This window comes from Pseudorca crassidens, chromosome 4 (genome assembly GCF_039906515.1).
Source record: "Pseudorca crassidens isolate mPseCra1 chromosome 4, mPseCra1.hap1, whole genome shotgun sequence".
In the NCBI taxonomy this organism is placed as follows: Eukaryota; Metazoa; Chordata; class Mammalia; order Artiodactyla; family Delphinidae; genus Pseudorca; species Pseudorca crassidens.
In genome coordinates, this window is record NC_090299.1 from 116967958 (window position 1) to 116983369 (window position 15412).

The 15412-nt window shown below is 37.1% G+C and overlaps 1 protein-coding gene across 7 annotated transcripts in view; it reads right to left on the reverse strand.

The window, feature by feature from the left end:
* WDFY3 (WD repeat and FYVE domain containing 3) overlaps nt 1-15412 on the reverse strand; it is a 264009-nt gene that overhangs the window by 223245 nt on the left and 25352 nt on the right. For all 7 annotated transcript variants that reach the window (XM_067736490.1, XM_067736495.1, XM_067736492.1 and 4 more), the window contains exon 2: nt 9326-9419. The gene's annotated coding sequence lies outside the window, so the exon portion shown is untranslated. The remainder of the gene's footprint in view (nt 1-9325; nt 9420-15412) is intronic.

Sequence of the window (15412 nt, forward strand, 5' to 3'; positions counted from 1 at the left end):
CAAACTGGTTCAGGTCCTAATCATTTAGCATTTCTCCTCTGATTTACTGTTACAATCTACTAATGATCACCCTTTCTCCAGCCTTGGCTCTAAATCTCTCTAACCACCGCTACAGAGTGCCCTTTCCCACATGAAACCTGATCATGTCAGTCTCTATATTTCTCAACTGGTACTGAACATCGGCAGGAAAGAATGCACTGGGTCAACTTAAAAATCCCAATATTGATAAAATACACTGCTTTGGATCTTGAGATCCAAATAAGCAAAAATGATTGCCCAGAGCCTTAAGAGCTAGTCTAACATAATTGTAAACTTAGTCATGAAACAACTGCAAGAGCCATCTTGGACCCAATCCTAAAGCAATTGCTATTGAGCAATATATTCAGTGCCCGTTTTACACAAATAACATGAGATGGGACCTCTGGAAAAAGAGGTCATTAAAAGGAAAGAATGGAAAGAAAAGGTAGGGAATAGAAGGGAGGAAGGGTCAAGTATTGAAAAGTGAGCAGGGAAAAATAGAGAAGGTAACAGAAAGAAAGGGAAAAGAAAAAAAAATCTATTCTCTAGGATTTCAGGATAAAACATAGATCTGTCTCATGGTAAGATGTCAACCTTTTGAGAATTAACTAGCCCTCTTAATTGTTACTAATGGAACAATTTCTTTATGAAATTCTACGTTCTTTATGAACAGTTGACATTTTATCAGAAGTTACTTGAGAGCAATATTATTCATAATCAAAGTATATTCTACAAGCACTGAAAAGTATAAGCAGTTCAAGGAATCAATATAGACCCATATACTATATAAAACTATATACATATATAATATATATGCATATATTATATACAAAAGCTATGAAATATATATTTGTATCTCAATTCTAGGATCCCACTTTTATACCCATATTGTAGATTTTAGATATCAGTAATAGATTCAAATAATTTTCATGTGGCACTTTAAGCCTCACAATAAAGATAAATAAAACATTTTATTTTATAAATATAAAATTTCTTTATATTTTGTACTAAGAATATAAAAAAAAGATAGCAAATATATATTAAAGAGTTCATTAAACAATTTAGTTCCTCAGGGCAAAAATCTTACTTCTTATAGCTTTTTTCCAGTTTATAGAAATTATCATCCTCTTTTCCTAGAACTGGAACGTTTTTATGAAACTGTACTTTTAGGCAGTGAAAACAAAATCAAAAGGAAGAAAACTAAATATAAGTACTGAAGATTAAATAAGTTGGCATAGTCTGCTCTCCCCACAAAAATTTTGTTTTCATCACCATATTTACTCTTTCAGTAACAAGTAACATTTGTCCTTCAAACTTTAATTTAAAAATCTTGGGACTTCCCTGGAGATCCAGTGGTTGAGAATCCGCGCTTCCGGACTTCCTTGGTGGCGCAGTGGTTGCGCGTCCGCCTGCCGATGCAGGGGACACGGGTTCGTGTCCCGGACCGGGAAGATCCCACATGCCGCGGAGCGGCTGGGCCCGTGAGCCATGGCCGCTGAGCCTGCACGTCCGGAGCCTGTGCTCCGCAACGGGAGAGGCCACAACAGAGAGGACCGCGTACTGGAAAAAAAAAAAAGAATCCGAGCTTTCGATGCAGAGGGTGTGGGTTCGATCCCTGGTTGGGGAACTATGATCCCACAGGCCGTGCGGTGCGGTGAAAAAAATAATAATAAAAAAATTTTTTAATAAAAATCTTAACTGTTTGTGCATGCGTGTGGAGGGGGTGGGATGGTGGGGGGAGAGAGAGACAGACAGAGAAGTAATACCGAAGGTCAATTCAGTTGACAGATGGTCTCTTTTGCTTGGATTTCTATAGGTCTAAGCATGTAAATATACTGTCCAATAGTTCAGTAAAAACTTTTATATGCCACAAAGTTGTTTAATTTACTCTCCATACATATTGCTTAAAGAATTAAATGACAGTTGGGGCTTCCCTGGTGGCGCAGTGGTTGAGAGTCCACCTGCCAATGCTGGGGACACAGGTTCGTGCCCTGGTCCGGGAAGATCCCACATGCCGCGGAGCGGCTGGGCCCGTGAGCCATGGCCGCTGAGCCTGCGCATCCAGAGCCTGTGCTCTGCAACGGGAGAGGCCACAACAGTGAGAGGCCCGCGTACCGCAAAAAAAAAAAAAAAAAAAAAAGCTTTCCTTCAACCAACTCTGGCCGAAAAAGGAAGCCCTTTTTCCAGAACGCCCACTTAGATACAGCAAAGCACAGGATAATCTACTGATGTCAGAGGAAGGTAAAAAATCTTTAAAAGATTTTTTTTAATTATAAAAGATTTAAAAAATAAAACAAATAGTAACTGCTCTCATAAAGTATGAATTCTGATTGGTTCAGAGGTAACTACAAAAATTCACGCATCTGGGGTTTTTTGGACTAGGCAATGATACAGTTAAGAAAGAGCTAGGGATACCATAAGGAGAAAAACAGCTTCCTACAAAACATGTGGTTAAGACCAAATATAAAAGAACCAACTGAAAGGTCAAAAAGTATGTGGAAGGAAACAAGGAAAGGAAGGGAAGGAAGATGGAAGGAAGAGAGAATAGACTATGACAAATAATTTCAGCTATCTGGAAGAGGAAAGAACCAAAATATCCTAATCTGTATTTAGACCCAAAATGATTATGTAAAAAATTAAAAAGCAAACAATTAAATCAACTTAAATTAAAAGGACCTGTACTTCCTTCCCTATACATTTTGAAATCAAATAATTCTTTAACTCACCTTCTGCTTCAGCATATAGACATATTCATGACAATCCTTCATTCAGTCAAGAGATACTGAATCTTTACTTTCAAAATATGATTCTGGGTTAGGCTTTTTAAAGCTCCTCCCCGACTACACACAAAGAAGATAATAAAACAGCTTTAGAGCTTATATTTCAGAATTCCCCTCCCCCATTCCCTTTCCTTCTATATCATGTATGTTGTATAACACTTTCCATTTACAAGCTCTTAGGAGAGCAGCGGTCTTCTTTGTTTTCATTTATACAAAGCACACACACAACAAAAATGTCCTCGGGCGAAGATAGAGCTGATGTTTGACCAAATTAGGAGCAAATGCACCTGAGCCAGAAACTTCCTCCTAAATTCCCTATTTCCCCCAACTTAGGCATAGATCCTATTTCTAAACGGAGGAGTTTAGCTTTCTTAGGATGCTACGAAGCAGCCACAGTCATCTCACAACCAGATTAATATACTTAAAGATACCTTTTAGTAGAGGTCTTCATAAAACTGAGGTGCAAGGGACATTCCTACCACTGGGAACACAAGACCCAAAGGATATATCCTTTGTAAGACTAGGAAAAAAACAGGCACACCTTCTCCCACTCTTTTTCCCCAGGTCAAAACAAAACAAAACAAAACAAAAACCAGAACAGAGTGGCTAACAGTTAAAGTTTAAAAAGAAAATGAAAATGAAAAGCTGACATCCTAGTGTTTCCAATTTTTTTAAAAAACTGTTGTTAGTGACTACAAAATCTCTCCTCAGACCTACAGCAAAAACGGCACACTTACCTGCTCCATTCCCTTTTTCTCCCCCCTTTTAAGTCAATAATTTTGGTGATGGCTCTAAACTCATAACCTTTTATGTAAACTCTATTCTACTTTTCAAAAATAAAGTCTATATGCTAATAAAATATGTAATCAATCAACTGAATACTAAGGGTTATATATTATCATTAACATGACATCATTTTGCTTATATTCTATCCTTCAAAAACATAAGTAAAAATGACTTAAGGCCGATGCTTGTAACAAGAAATGGCAGCTAACATGAATTTAGCTTTTACTTACTATGTGCCAGACACAATATTAAGCACTTTACAAGCATTATCTCATTTAACTCTTATGAACGTCCATTAAATACTATCAATAAACCCATCTAACAGATGAGGACATAAGAAATTAAGAAATTTATACTAGGGCAAACAGCTGTACGCAATGACACCAAGATTTAAACCAGGAAGTATGACTAAGTTTGGAAACTGAACCTTAATACATATTACACACTGCAGTTATCCCCTCTTATATCTACTTTTAATATTTTATACAGTTTTTTAACATATTGTCAATAAAGACTGATGCATAATTTGACCTCAAAACAAGAGCCAAATAAGTGATATTCAGGATCAAAATCAACTCAATGATATAGTCATAGAAACGGTAAGCTCTAGACAATAAACCAAAAGTCTAAGGAAAAAAAAAAGAAAAAAGTTTCACAACATGGGTTAAAGTATGATTAAAATGATTCATATTTTTAAGTCGCAAACTTTAAGTATTATTTCTTAAAATAAAGAAAAATTGCATTAAATTTTTAAATCTCAATTCTCCAATTTGTAGTGCTACTTTACTTTTCAACTTATTTTTTCTGATTATAAAAACCTTTTAAATCTTGTAATTTAAGCTTCACATTAAGTACATCTGCACTTTTTATACTGCACTGAGTTCCCTTCTTTGAACTTTTTAAACTCTCTTAATATATGTTTCTAGAAAGAATACATTCTACAGACTTTCATTTGTGGGTAATAGTTTTCTAAATGACAAAAAATGCTATACTATTTTTCTCATATATAGTCTAAAGCCCAAAATCTAGTCATAAATCTATTCCCAGAAGTTTTCAAACAAGGGAGTAAATTATAAACAAAACTCTTAGCTCAATATCCTCGTAATGCAAAATACTAAGAGTTTAAGTTTAAAACTTCCTCTTTGCCATATCAATGCAACATTGCTTTTTTTCTACGAAAAACCATTACCATTTGTTCAACTATAAGAATGAATTCCCCAGTCCACTCTATGTGTGTCAAAAGGAAGTTTTAAATCAAAAATTTTGTATGGTTTCTATTAAACTACATTCCCCTAACAAGTATAAAGGGATATCACATAGAAATTCTATTGAATTCATACTCATTTAATTTCTGTACAGTATGAGAGAACTTTGAGTTCCAAACCTACTGAGATTTAAAAATAAATCTCATCATTTCTAATAATAACTAAACTAAAATGTATGATATATATTTATAGTAATTCACAAATAATTATAATTTTAAAACTCCTTATAAAATTCAGTCATGTAATCAGATGCTTTAGAAGTACATGCTCAATCTACCCTAAAGGAGTTAAGACAATCTTTTCTCAATGAATTTGAGATTTTCTTAGACTAAATTTACTAAAATACTGTTATTCCATGTGCTAAACACACACACACACACACACACACACACACACACACACACACACACCCATTAGATTAACTTATATAGATAATGCCAACTAGGTCAAATCTTGCTTCCAGAAACACAACTATACCACCTTCCAAAACAAAGATTACAAAAATGAATCCATAACACTTTCCAATTATCTTTCCATCAATACAAATATTGAGAACTACTAGCTGGTAAATGAAGTATACATGATTGTGCCACTATATTCTGTAAAAGTAACTGTAATTGGGCATTTCCCTTAGCCAATTTGGTATACTAAATATCTTCACAAATGTCTGATAATTTCTCACACTTTATAACTTAGTTGTAGAAAGTGACCACAGAAAAGCTGATAAAATTAAAGTACTCAATAACCTACGACCCTTGCTCTTAACTATTTTAGGGAAACGAGGGTAGGCCTTTGGATATTTTATGAGAAATACCAGGTTTTACTCAGCAAAGTGAAAATTCAGGTACCACTTGAAGAATTCTACATAGGATTAAAAAAATAACAAATTTGATGAAATGGAACAAAATTAACTCCTCTTTGCTTTAAAAAAAAAGGAAATGATAAGAGAGTTTTCCTTTTTTTAAGGGTGAGGGGGTACTTTCTGATTACAAAGCTATATGGCACAAAAGTGATAAACTTCTGCTTAGAGTTTAAGACTAAAGCTTCCTGAATATTAAATAATTTATATATTTTTCCACTTCGCATATTTTCTTCTTTCTTCATTCTTATAGTCTACGTAGGGAGCTTCAAAATGGCTTCCAATAACCTCCCCTCCTGGGATACACATCCCTGTGTAAGTGTGTACTGGACCTCTCCTTAAGTGTGGACTGGACCTAATGACTCACTCCTAGTGAATGGAATAGGGAAAAAGTGATGGGTTGCCACTTCCAAGACTACACTACAAAAACCAAAGGCTCACACAGCAAGGACTAGTAGGTTGCTGGCAAACAGCCAACATGAGGAACTGGGGCCTTCGGCCCCGACAACCAGTGAGGAACTAAGTACTGCCAACAAGCATGTGAGTGAACTGCAGGCAGATCCCCCTCTAGGATTTTCAGATGAGACCAGCCCTGGCGGACGTGTCAAAGGTAGCTTTGCAAGAGACCCTGAGCCAGAGGACCCAGCAAACGGCACCCAGATTCTTGACCACAAGAACTGTGAGATAATGTTTGTTGTTTTAAGTCACTAACTTTTGGGGTAATCTGTTATGTAGTGCTATGGCTTGAACTGTGTCCTGCTCAAAATTCATATGTTGAAGTCCTAACCCCCAGCACCTCAGAATGTGACCTTATTTGGAGACATGACCTTTACAGGGGTAATCAAGTTAAACTGAGCTCATTAGGGTGGGCCCTAATCCAATATGACTGGTATCCTTATAAAAAGGAGAAATTTGAACAAAGAGACAGACACACATAAAGGGAAGACAATGCGAAGAGCTATGGAGAAAACGTGGCCATCTATAGGTCAAGGAAAGAGGCCTGGAACAGATCCTTCCCTCATAGATCTCAGAAGCAACCAATCCTGCTGACACTTTGATTTCAGACTTCTAGCCTCCAGACTGTGAGACAATAAATTTCTGCTGTTTAAGCCATTCAGTTTGTGGTAATTTGTTGTGACAACCTTAACAAATTAATACATGTAGCAAAAAGAACTAATACATACACTGAATTCAAAATGACTTTTATTGGCAATACCAAAATTAGCCTCAATGCAGGACTCAAGTAGATGGACAAAGCTTCTAAGTCTTTATTCTGAAAAAAGACATAAGGTTGTATCAGAAAATCTTAGACCACAGATTTTTTTTTTTAAGTTAGCTGGGACTCCTGCAATCATATAATGTAATTGACTCATTTCAAAAATTGACGCTGCTGCTGCTGATGCGCCAGGAATTGTTTTGAACACTTAACATATATTAATTCCTCACAAGAACCCTCTGGGGCACCACTATCATCAATTCCATTTTTAAGATGAAGAAACTGGTGTCCAGGAGTTAAGGACACAGCTGATAAGGAGCCAGGATTTAGTAAACCGAGCTACACAGAGAATAAGTGATTTATCCAAAATCATAGTTAGTAGTTGAGGTGGGACTAAGTCTAATGGTCCTTTCTTCTACCTTCAAATCTTTTCTCGAAAAAGGCAAATAGAAAGGCTTTTCTTTTACTTGCTGTATTCAATCTTTGTAACACTGCTACCTTAGAAGTATATATTTGACTATCTACCTGCCCTCCTCCTCTACCTACATAGTTACTCATTTTCTTCCACTCCCTGAAACCTAAAACACTACCTTTCAATTCCTAATACTTTTCTTGCATCTAGGTTAATCATTTTTATATACTACAACACAAGATTTCACTTCCACACAGTTTGGAAAAACAGCTTTAGCTTAACATTTAGAAAAACACCTTTAGCTTAACAAATACACCTGGTAGGAGTAATACTATATTATTGGTCATCTGCATTTTACTAGGAGTAAGTCAGATCCTTTTCAGAGAACAGGTCTTGAAACAAAGATGGCAAGACAGCCACTGCAAACTTGTGCAGGGAATCAGAGTTTTTTTCTGGAATATTTGGGATTAGGTACTTAAGAGTAAGCCTTTCTCTGGGAGTCTGAATTAGAAGATATAAATCATGGGCAGTGGTGGCGACCACGCTTCCCATGACAAAGAATGGAAACATGGAGAAAGCCAAAGAGAGTGAGACATGCACAGGAGAGGCATGCCACTGAGAGCTTGAGAGAGACCTGACTACATTTGATTCCTGGGTTCTCCTTGCACAGCCCAGCTGCATTTCTGCCCTGGATCCTTTGGTGTGCCCAAAAGGCTGATAACTTCCCCTTTCTGCTTAAGCTAATTTGAACTGAGTCACATGCAATCAATAGAGAACTAACATGGTCAAAAAGATACCCTCTCTACAGCTCAAGAACATTATCGAATGACTAGTAATTCAAAAAAAAAAGAGGAGAACAGAGCACTCCATGTAGTACCATGGCTACAAACAAAAGAACTGATTAACAGAAGCCAAGGTTTAAACAGCTATTTGGAAGACTTTCCAGACATTGGTGGAACAGGAAAAAGAAGTTGCAATTACAAAAGACTATACCCTCTATCTTCCATTTGGGATTTTTTAGTTCTTCTAGTTAAAAAAATCCCATCATCTATATACTTGCTAAGGGTGTGTAAATTATTACAACCACTTTAGAGATCAATTTGGAAATATCTAGAAAAGTTGAAAGTGCAGATTTCATACAACCCAGCAATCTTACTACTAGGTGGCTACTATGGACTGAACTGTGTTCCCCCAAAATTCATATGTTGAAGCCTTAACCCTCAACATGACTGTATCTGGAGATAGGGTCTTTAGTAGGCTATTAAGGTTAAATGAGGTCATAGGAGTGGGGCCCTAAACTGATATGATAAGAAGAGGTAAAGGGAGATCTCCCTCTCTTTCTCCTTTTCTTTGCCTTGTGAGGACAAAGCTAGACGGTGACCATCTACATGTCAGAAGAGAGCTTGCACCAGAATCCAACCACACTGACACCCTGATCTTGGACTTCCAGCCTCTAGAATTGTTGAGAAAATAAATTTCTGTTGTTTAAAAATAAATAAACTTTTCAGTAACAATAGAGCAAAGTAAAATACTAAAACTCAGGCAACTAAGTAGCCATAGTACTCTCAAGTGCCTCACAACATAGTTCATTATTCAAACTAGTCACTCAAAGTTACTATAATACAATAAAGAGTTCCAAAGCCTGTGCTTACAACTAGATTTTTCCAGGAAAAAAAGGAAAAACTTTAATAACATGATTTTATTCTATGTAGGTGTCTACAATAAAAGTATGATGCTTTAAAGCCAGAACTGAAACTGAAATATATTCCAATATATCTTTTTTTTTTTTTTTTTTTTTTTTGGTGCAAAAAACTAAAAGCCATCCAGGAAAGGAAGTTTGTCTAGTTTACCCAGTCATCAGTGGTAAAGAAGGATTAAAACCCAGCCTTTCTGAGTCACAGTTCAGTTACAATGCAACGAGGCAGCAAAGATTATCATGATTCTGTTTCTGGCTTCTTGTTCAACAGACAAAACAATCCTAAAACTGACCTGATTCTATGTTCTGGGCTGGCATGAACCTGCGTAGAAACAATAGGAGTGGCAGGCACTTTCTTCCTGAAGCAGACGTGGAGAAGTATTATACCTGTGATGAAAGAAAAAAAAAAGAAAGCCCAGTTTATTTTCAGAATGTTTTTTATGAGTTGTTCATTTCCTACTAATTCTCTCTTTACCTCCTTATTTCTTGCCAATGGCTTCATACTGGAACACAAGACAACACTTTATTTAAGATAGATAAAATCTGCTATTCAAACTTCAAAGGAGAATATAGAGTCATTCAAAACTGATCTCTACAGACCATCTGGTTCAGCTTTTTTATTTTACTGGTGAGGAAGCCGAGACCAGGAATAGTTATGCAAAGAATCAACAACAACACAGTTATTTAGTGGCAGAGCCAGGTTCAGAACCTAATTCTTCCCACTCTAGTCCAGTATTCATCTGTACATCGTAGATCACAATGTCTCTTTTTGGAGAACCAAATATGAGCAAAAAAGAAAAAAAAATCATGTTATTTCTCTAGGAGTAGTTGAAGATAAATGTGGTATAGAGCTGAATCGATATGTTCTAAGTTAAAATAAAAAATAGGGCTCCCCTGGTGGCGCAGTGGCTGGGAGTCCGCCTGCCGATGCAGGAGACGCGGGTTCGTGCCCCGGTCTGGGAGGATCCCGCATGCTGTGGAGCGGCTGGGCCTGTGGGCCATGGCCGCTGGGCCTGCGCGTCCGGAGCCTGTGCTCTGCAACGGGAGAGGCTGCAGCAGTGAGAGGCCGCATACCGGAAGAAAAAAAAAAAAAAAAACAGTGCTTCCTCACTCAATGGTTATAATCCAACCTCGAGTTATTTAGCATGTCTCATATAGGATATTTAACTATTTCTTTTATTTACCATTCAATATTCCAAAATGAAAACACCAGCACACGAATGATGAGATATAGGTTCTGGTCTTTCTTAACTTTGCTCTTAACAAGTTCTATGCCCTTAATCAATTACTTCTTTGGTTCCAAAGCTCCTTTATTCAAAAATGAGGAGCTTGGGGACTTCCCTGGTGGCACAGTGGTTAAGAATCCGCCTGCCAATGCAGGGGCCATGAGTTCGATCTCTAGTCCAGGAAGATCCCACATGCCATGGAGCAACTAAGCCTGTGCGCCACAACTACTGAGCCTGTGCTCTAGAGCCCACAAGCCACAACTACTGAAGCCCATGCACCTAGAGCCTGTGCTCCGCAGCAAGAGAAGCCACCTTAATGAGAAGCCCACGCACTGCAACCAAGAGTAGCCCCCACTTGCTGCAACTAGAGAAAGCCCGTGTGCAGCAATGAAGACCCAATGCAGCCAAAAATTAATAAATAATTTTTTTTAAAAAAATGAGGAGCTTGGATTAATCCCCATGGGCTTTCTAAGTCTAAAAAGTTATGCCTAAGAATAGATTCATCTTTTAACGATATTCTGCTTTTCTGATCAACTATTTGTTTTTGTCATATGTTTGTTAATCTCTGTAATCATGTTAGTACAATAGTTCAAACATCAATATTTGTTTTTGTCATGTTTGTTAATCTGATCAACTGATCAACTATTTGTTCTTGTCATATGTTTGTTAATCTCTGTGATATTAGTACAATAGTTCGAACATCAATAATATTGCCCTCAAATATACAGTTAGTTCTTATTCAAAAACCTAGTTTTGCAATAAACTAGTTTTGCTGTCTATCTCACTACTTATGAAAAAGTATTTTTAAAAATCTACCTCTGGTGGTCTTCCCTGGTGGCGCAGTGGTTAAGAGTCCGCCTGCCGATGCAGAGGACACGGGTTCGTGCCCCGGTCAGGTAAGATCCCACATGCCGCGGAGCGGCTGGGCCCATGAGCCATGGCCGCTGAGCCTGCCCGTCCGGAACCTGTGCTCCGCAACGGTAGAGACCACAACAGTGAGAGGCCCGCGTACCGAAAAAAAAAAAAAAAAAAAAAAAGACTAGCTGATCATGGTTTGTGCCCCGGTCCGGGAAGATCCCACATGCCGTGGAGCGGCTGGGCCCGTGAGCCATGGCCACTGAGCCTGCGCGTCCGGAGCCTGTGCTCCGCAACGGGAGAGACCACAACAGTGAGAGGCCCGCATATCTCAAAAAAAAAAAAAAAATTAGTTACAAATGATTACTGTTTTGGCCTTTCTCACCTTCTGAGATGACCCACACTCTGTCTGTGGAGTGTGTTTCTCTCTAAATAAATCCACTTCTTAAAAAAAAAAAAAATCTACCTCTGGGACTTTCCTGGTGGTGCAGTGGTTAAGAATCCGCCTGCCAATGCAGGGGACACAGGTTCGAGCCCTGGTCCGGGAAGATCCCACATGCCACAGGGCAACTAAGGCTGTGCGCCACAGCTACTGAGCCTGCGCTCTAGAGCCCACAAGCCACAACAACTGAGTCCACGTGCCACAACTACTGAAGCCCGTGCACCTAGAGCCCGTGCTCTGCAACAAGAGAAGCCACTGCAATGAAAAGCCTGCGTGCTGCAACGAAGAGTAGTCTTAGCTCGCCACAACTAGAGAAAGCCCATGCACAGCAACGAAGATCAAATGCAGCCAAAACGATAAATAAATAAGTTTATTTAAAAAAGAAATCTACCTCTTAGGTGGTTTCTAAGAAAAATTCTGAACTATTTTCCCAAATCATTCATTCAGTTATTCAGCCAAGTTGTTATTGAGTGGCTTGTCAGATGGCAGACACATGCTTAATGAGATATAAGATTTTAAAACAAGATCCCTCTAGTGAAATTCTGAGTGATGTTTGGGATTCAACTGGCAGTGAGAAAGTAGGCAGAAATGATGACATGTCTCCTAAATCGTAACATCAGAATATACCTGCACTGTTTTTTTAATATATTAACTACCAACTTACGTAAAACATATTGGTTGTCACCCAACACGAGAACCTAAATATAAGTTGCTCATGTTTTACTGATTTGCTCTTCCCTGTCCTATACGCCACCTCTCTCATCTTCAGTCCTCTGTAATTGCTATCCTATGTTTTGTGTTTATCATTCCTCTGATTTTTAGAAAGCATATCACATATGTACATATCCTTCAACAACACTTTCATTGTTTTTCATTCAATATTATGTTTTCAAGATGTATTCATGATACATATGCAACTAAATGTTGCATATAGTTGTAGTCCATTCATTTCAGGGCAGAATAACTCTACATTGTGTAAATACACCATGACTGAATTATTCATTCTCTTTATGATAGCACCTTATTTTCTCCCCAGGTTTTGTTTCGTTTTGCTATTATGAACATTACTGTTATGAAAGTTCTCATACACATCTGTTCCACATGTGCCAACGTTTCTCTTAAGTACTTGCCTAGGAGTTGAGGAATATATGTGTTTTCAATTTTTTCGTGAGGTCGCCAATTTTTCTTTTTCCCAAAGTGTGTTTAGCAATGTATAATCTCATCAGCACCAGGTAGTTCATATTGATCTACATGCTCTCCAACATTTAGTAATGCCAACTTCTTAATTTGGGGGTGTAAAACCATCTAACTGTAGTCTTAATTTGCATTTTTCTGTTGATTAATGATACTGAGCATTTCTTCAGGTTTAGTGGCTAACTCATGTTTCCTCTTTTATGAAATGCCTCTTTATTTCTATTGGCCACTTCCTCCTTAGTTTTTTGCCCTTTACTTATTATTTCATAGAAATTATATATGTATTTTGGATGCTGATTATTTGGTTTTATCCATTTTGAATTACCAGGTACAGCCAAGTATTGAGATAAAGAAGCAGAAAGAGCAGAAAGCCAGACAGAACTGGAAACAGCAAGCTAGAATACCAATGCTTTTCTCAACCCATTTTTGTATTTTATTACAATCTACAGATGACTTAAAGTACCAGAAATTTAAAATGGTGTATTACTGATCCTGTTTTGTAATCTTTTAATATAAATTTAGCCAAGGGCAAATGCTTTGATATGATTTCAGTGCATTCTAATTACAATATGCAATATAATATAATTTCAGGTATCCATTTTATACAAATCAAAATTTAAATCACATTTTAGACAGAGTTACATTTTGACTCTGACATTTTAAGTGTTTTTATTTCATGCTTTGGTTTGCTCCAATTTAGAATAAGTTAGCTTTATTGTCAAAACGTTGAGTATGAATGTATATGTACATAGGTATAAAAACTGAATTTCAAAACTAAATTATATAAACAAGAACAAGAGACCTGTATTCCAGGCTTGGCTAGACAATTAGCTGTACCTCCTTGGCCTAACTATGTCTTTAAGTTGGTTTTCTTATACCTAACATGAAAATTGTGCTGGTAAATTCTAAGGACCTTTGAATCATACACTTTGAAGATCAATGAGAAAAAAATTTTTTTCCAGATATCCCCAAAAGAGTTTTAGGAATCTCTTCTTTCTAACCCATCAGCAAATACTACTGGCTCTATATACAAAATATATCCAGAATCTGACTACTTCTCATCATCTACGTAGAAACTGTAGTAGTAACTATCATCTCTCACTAGGATTTTTTTCCATAGTTTAGTAACTGGCCTCCCAACTTCTACCCTTGCCCTATTTCAGCCCTTTTTCATCAAAGCAGCCACAGTGATCCTGATAATCTTACATAAATCATATAATGTAACATCTGTGCCCAAAATCTCCCAATGGCTTCTCATCTCATAAACGCCAAAATCTTTAAAACGGCAAAATAGAACCTACATAATTTAGCCCCCATTACCTCTGACCTCATTTCCTACTGACCTCCTTGCTATTCCTTATACAGGCTAGGCATACTTCTGCCTCAGAGCCTTTACACTTACTGTTCTCTCTGCCTCAAAGCTATTCTGAGATGATTATCTCCACCTGCCTCACTCCCTTGCTATCTTCAGATCTTTGCTCAAATGTCTGAGTTAACTCTTTCCTATTCGGTCTATTTTAAACTGTAACTATTCTGCTCCAAGCATCCCTAACACACTTCCCTGATTTATTTATCTCCAATGTTACTAATATTCGTTTATTTCACTTCTACTCCTGTTTGTGTATTTCCTCCCCCAAACACATAAAATCCACAAGGGCAAGAGCTTTGTTTTGTTTCCTGCTACATCTTCAATGCTTAGGAAGGGGTCCAGCACATAGTAGGCATTCAATAAACATTTTTTGAATGAAGAAATGAATAGTTACACTCTTAGGGCTAAATATGACAATCTTTCTGAGTTTACAAAAGAAAATAATCAGGAGACAATAGCTAGATTCTTGATGTAAAAGAATCATTCTAATATTTCTTCAATAGTTAAGTGATAACAACAATAACTCAAAGACTTCAGTAGATGTTGTAGCCAATACTTCCATAAACTTTAAGTAACCACTATAATAAATGGTTCCCCGCCCCCCAACCCCCGCCAGATTAGGTTTTAGTCTCTGGCTGTCCACAGGGTGACATTTATTTCCCATCTGTTATCATATTCAACAATGGTTAGTTTGCAGAGCCGCAACACACATAGGAAAATATTATTAAAATGTTCATTCCAAACTTGTTCCAGATAAATAACTGAGCTCTTTATAAATAAAGAAAGTCTAAAAATAAAGGACAGATATTTTTAAGTGTTTTAACTATTTTGTTTGGAAATAGTTTCAAACTTACAGAAAAGTTGCAAATATAAGAATACAAGAATCACCCTTATACTCAAAGTCACCAATGGTTAACGTTACCTTCTTTATTTTGTCATTTGTGCTCATAAACTTTCTTTCCCTTCACACAGACACACTTGAGCTGTCTTTTTTTTCCCTAAAGCAACTGAGGATAAATTATGTATATCATGGTTCTTTGAGCCTTTGCTTCAATGTGTATTTCCTTAGAGATATTCTCTTTCATAACCACAGTACAGTTATTGTCAGTAATTTGAACATTGCTACAATATTTGTATTTAAGATCAGTACTCCAACTGAAATTTCAATTAATCCAATGATAATCATTTTATAGTATTTTTCTCCCCACCCAGTATAGGATCCAGTCCAGGGTCAGGTATTGCAGTTCATTCAATACCTAGGCTTATCTTTCTTAAGCCTCCCATAATTTGAAAC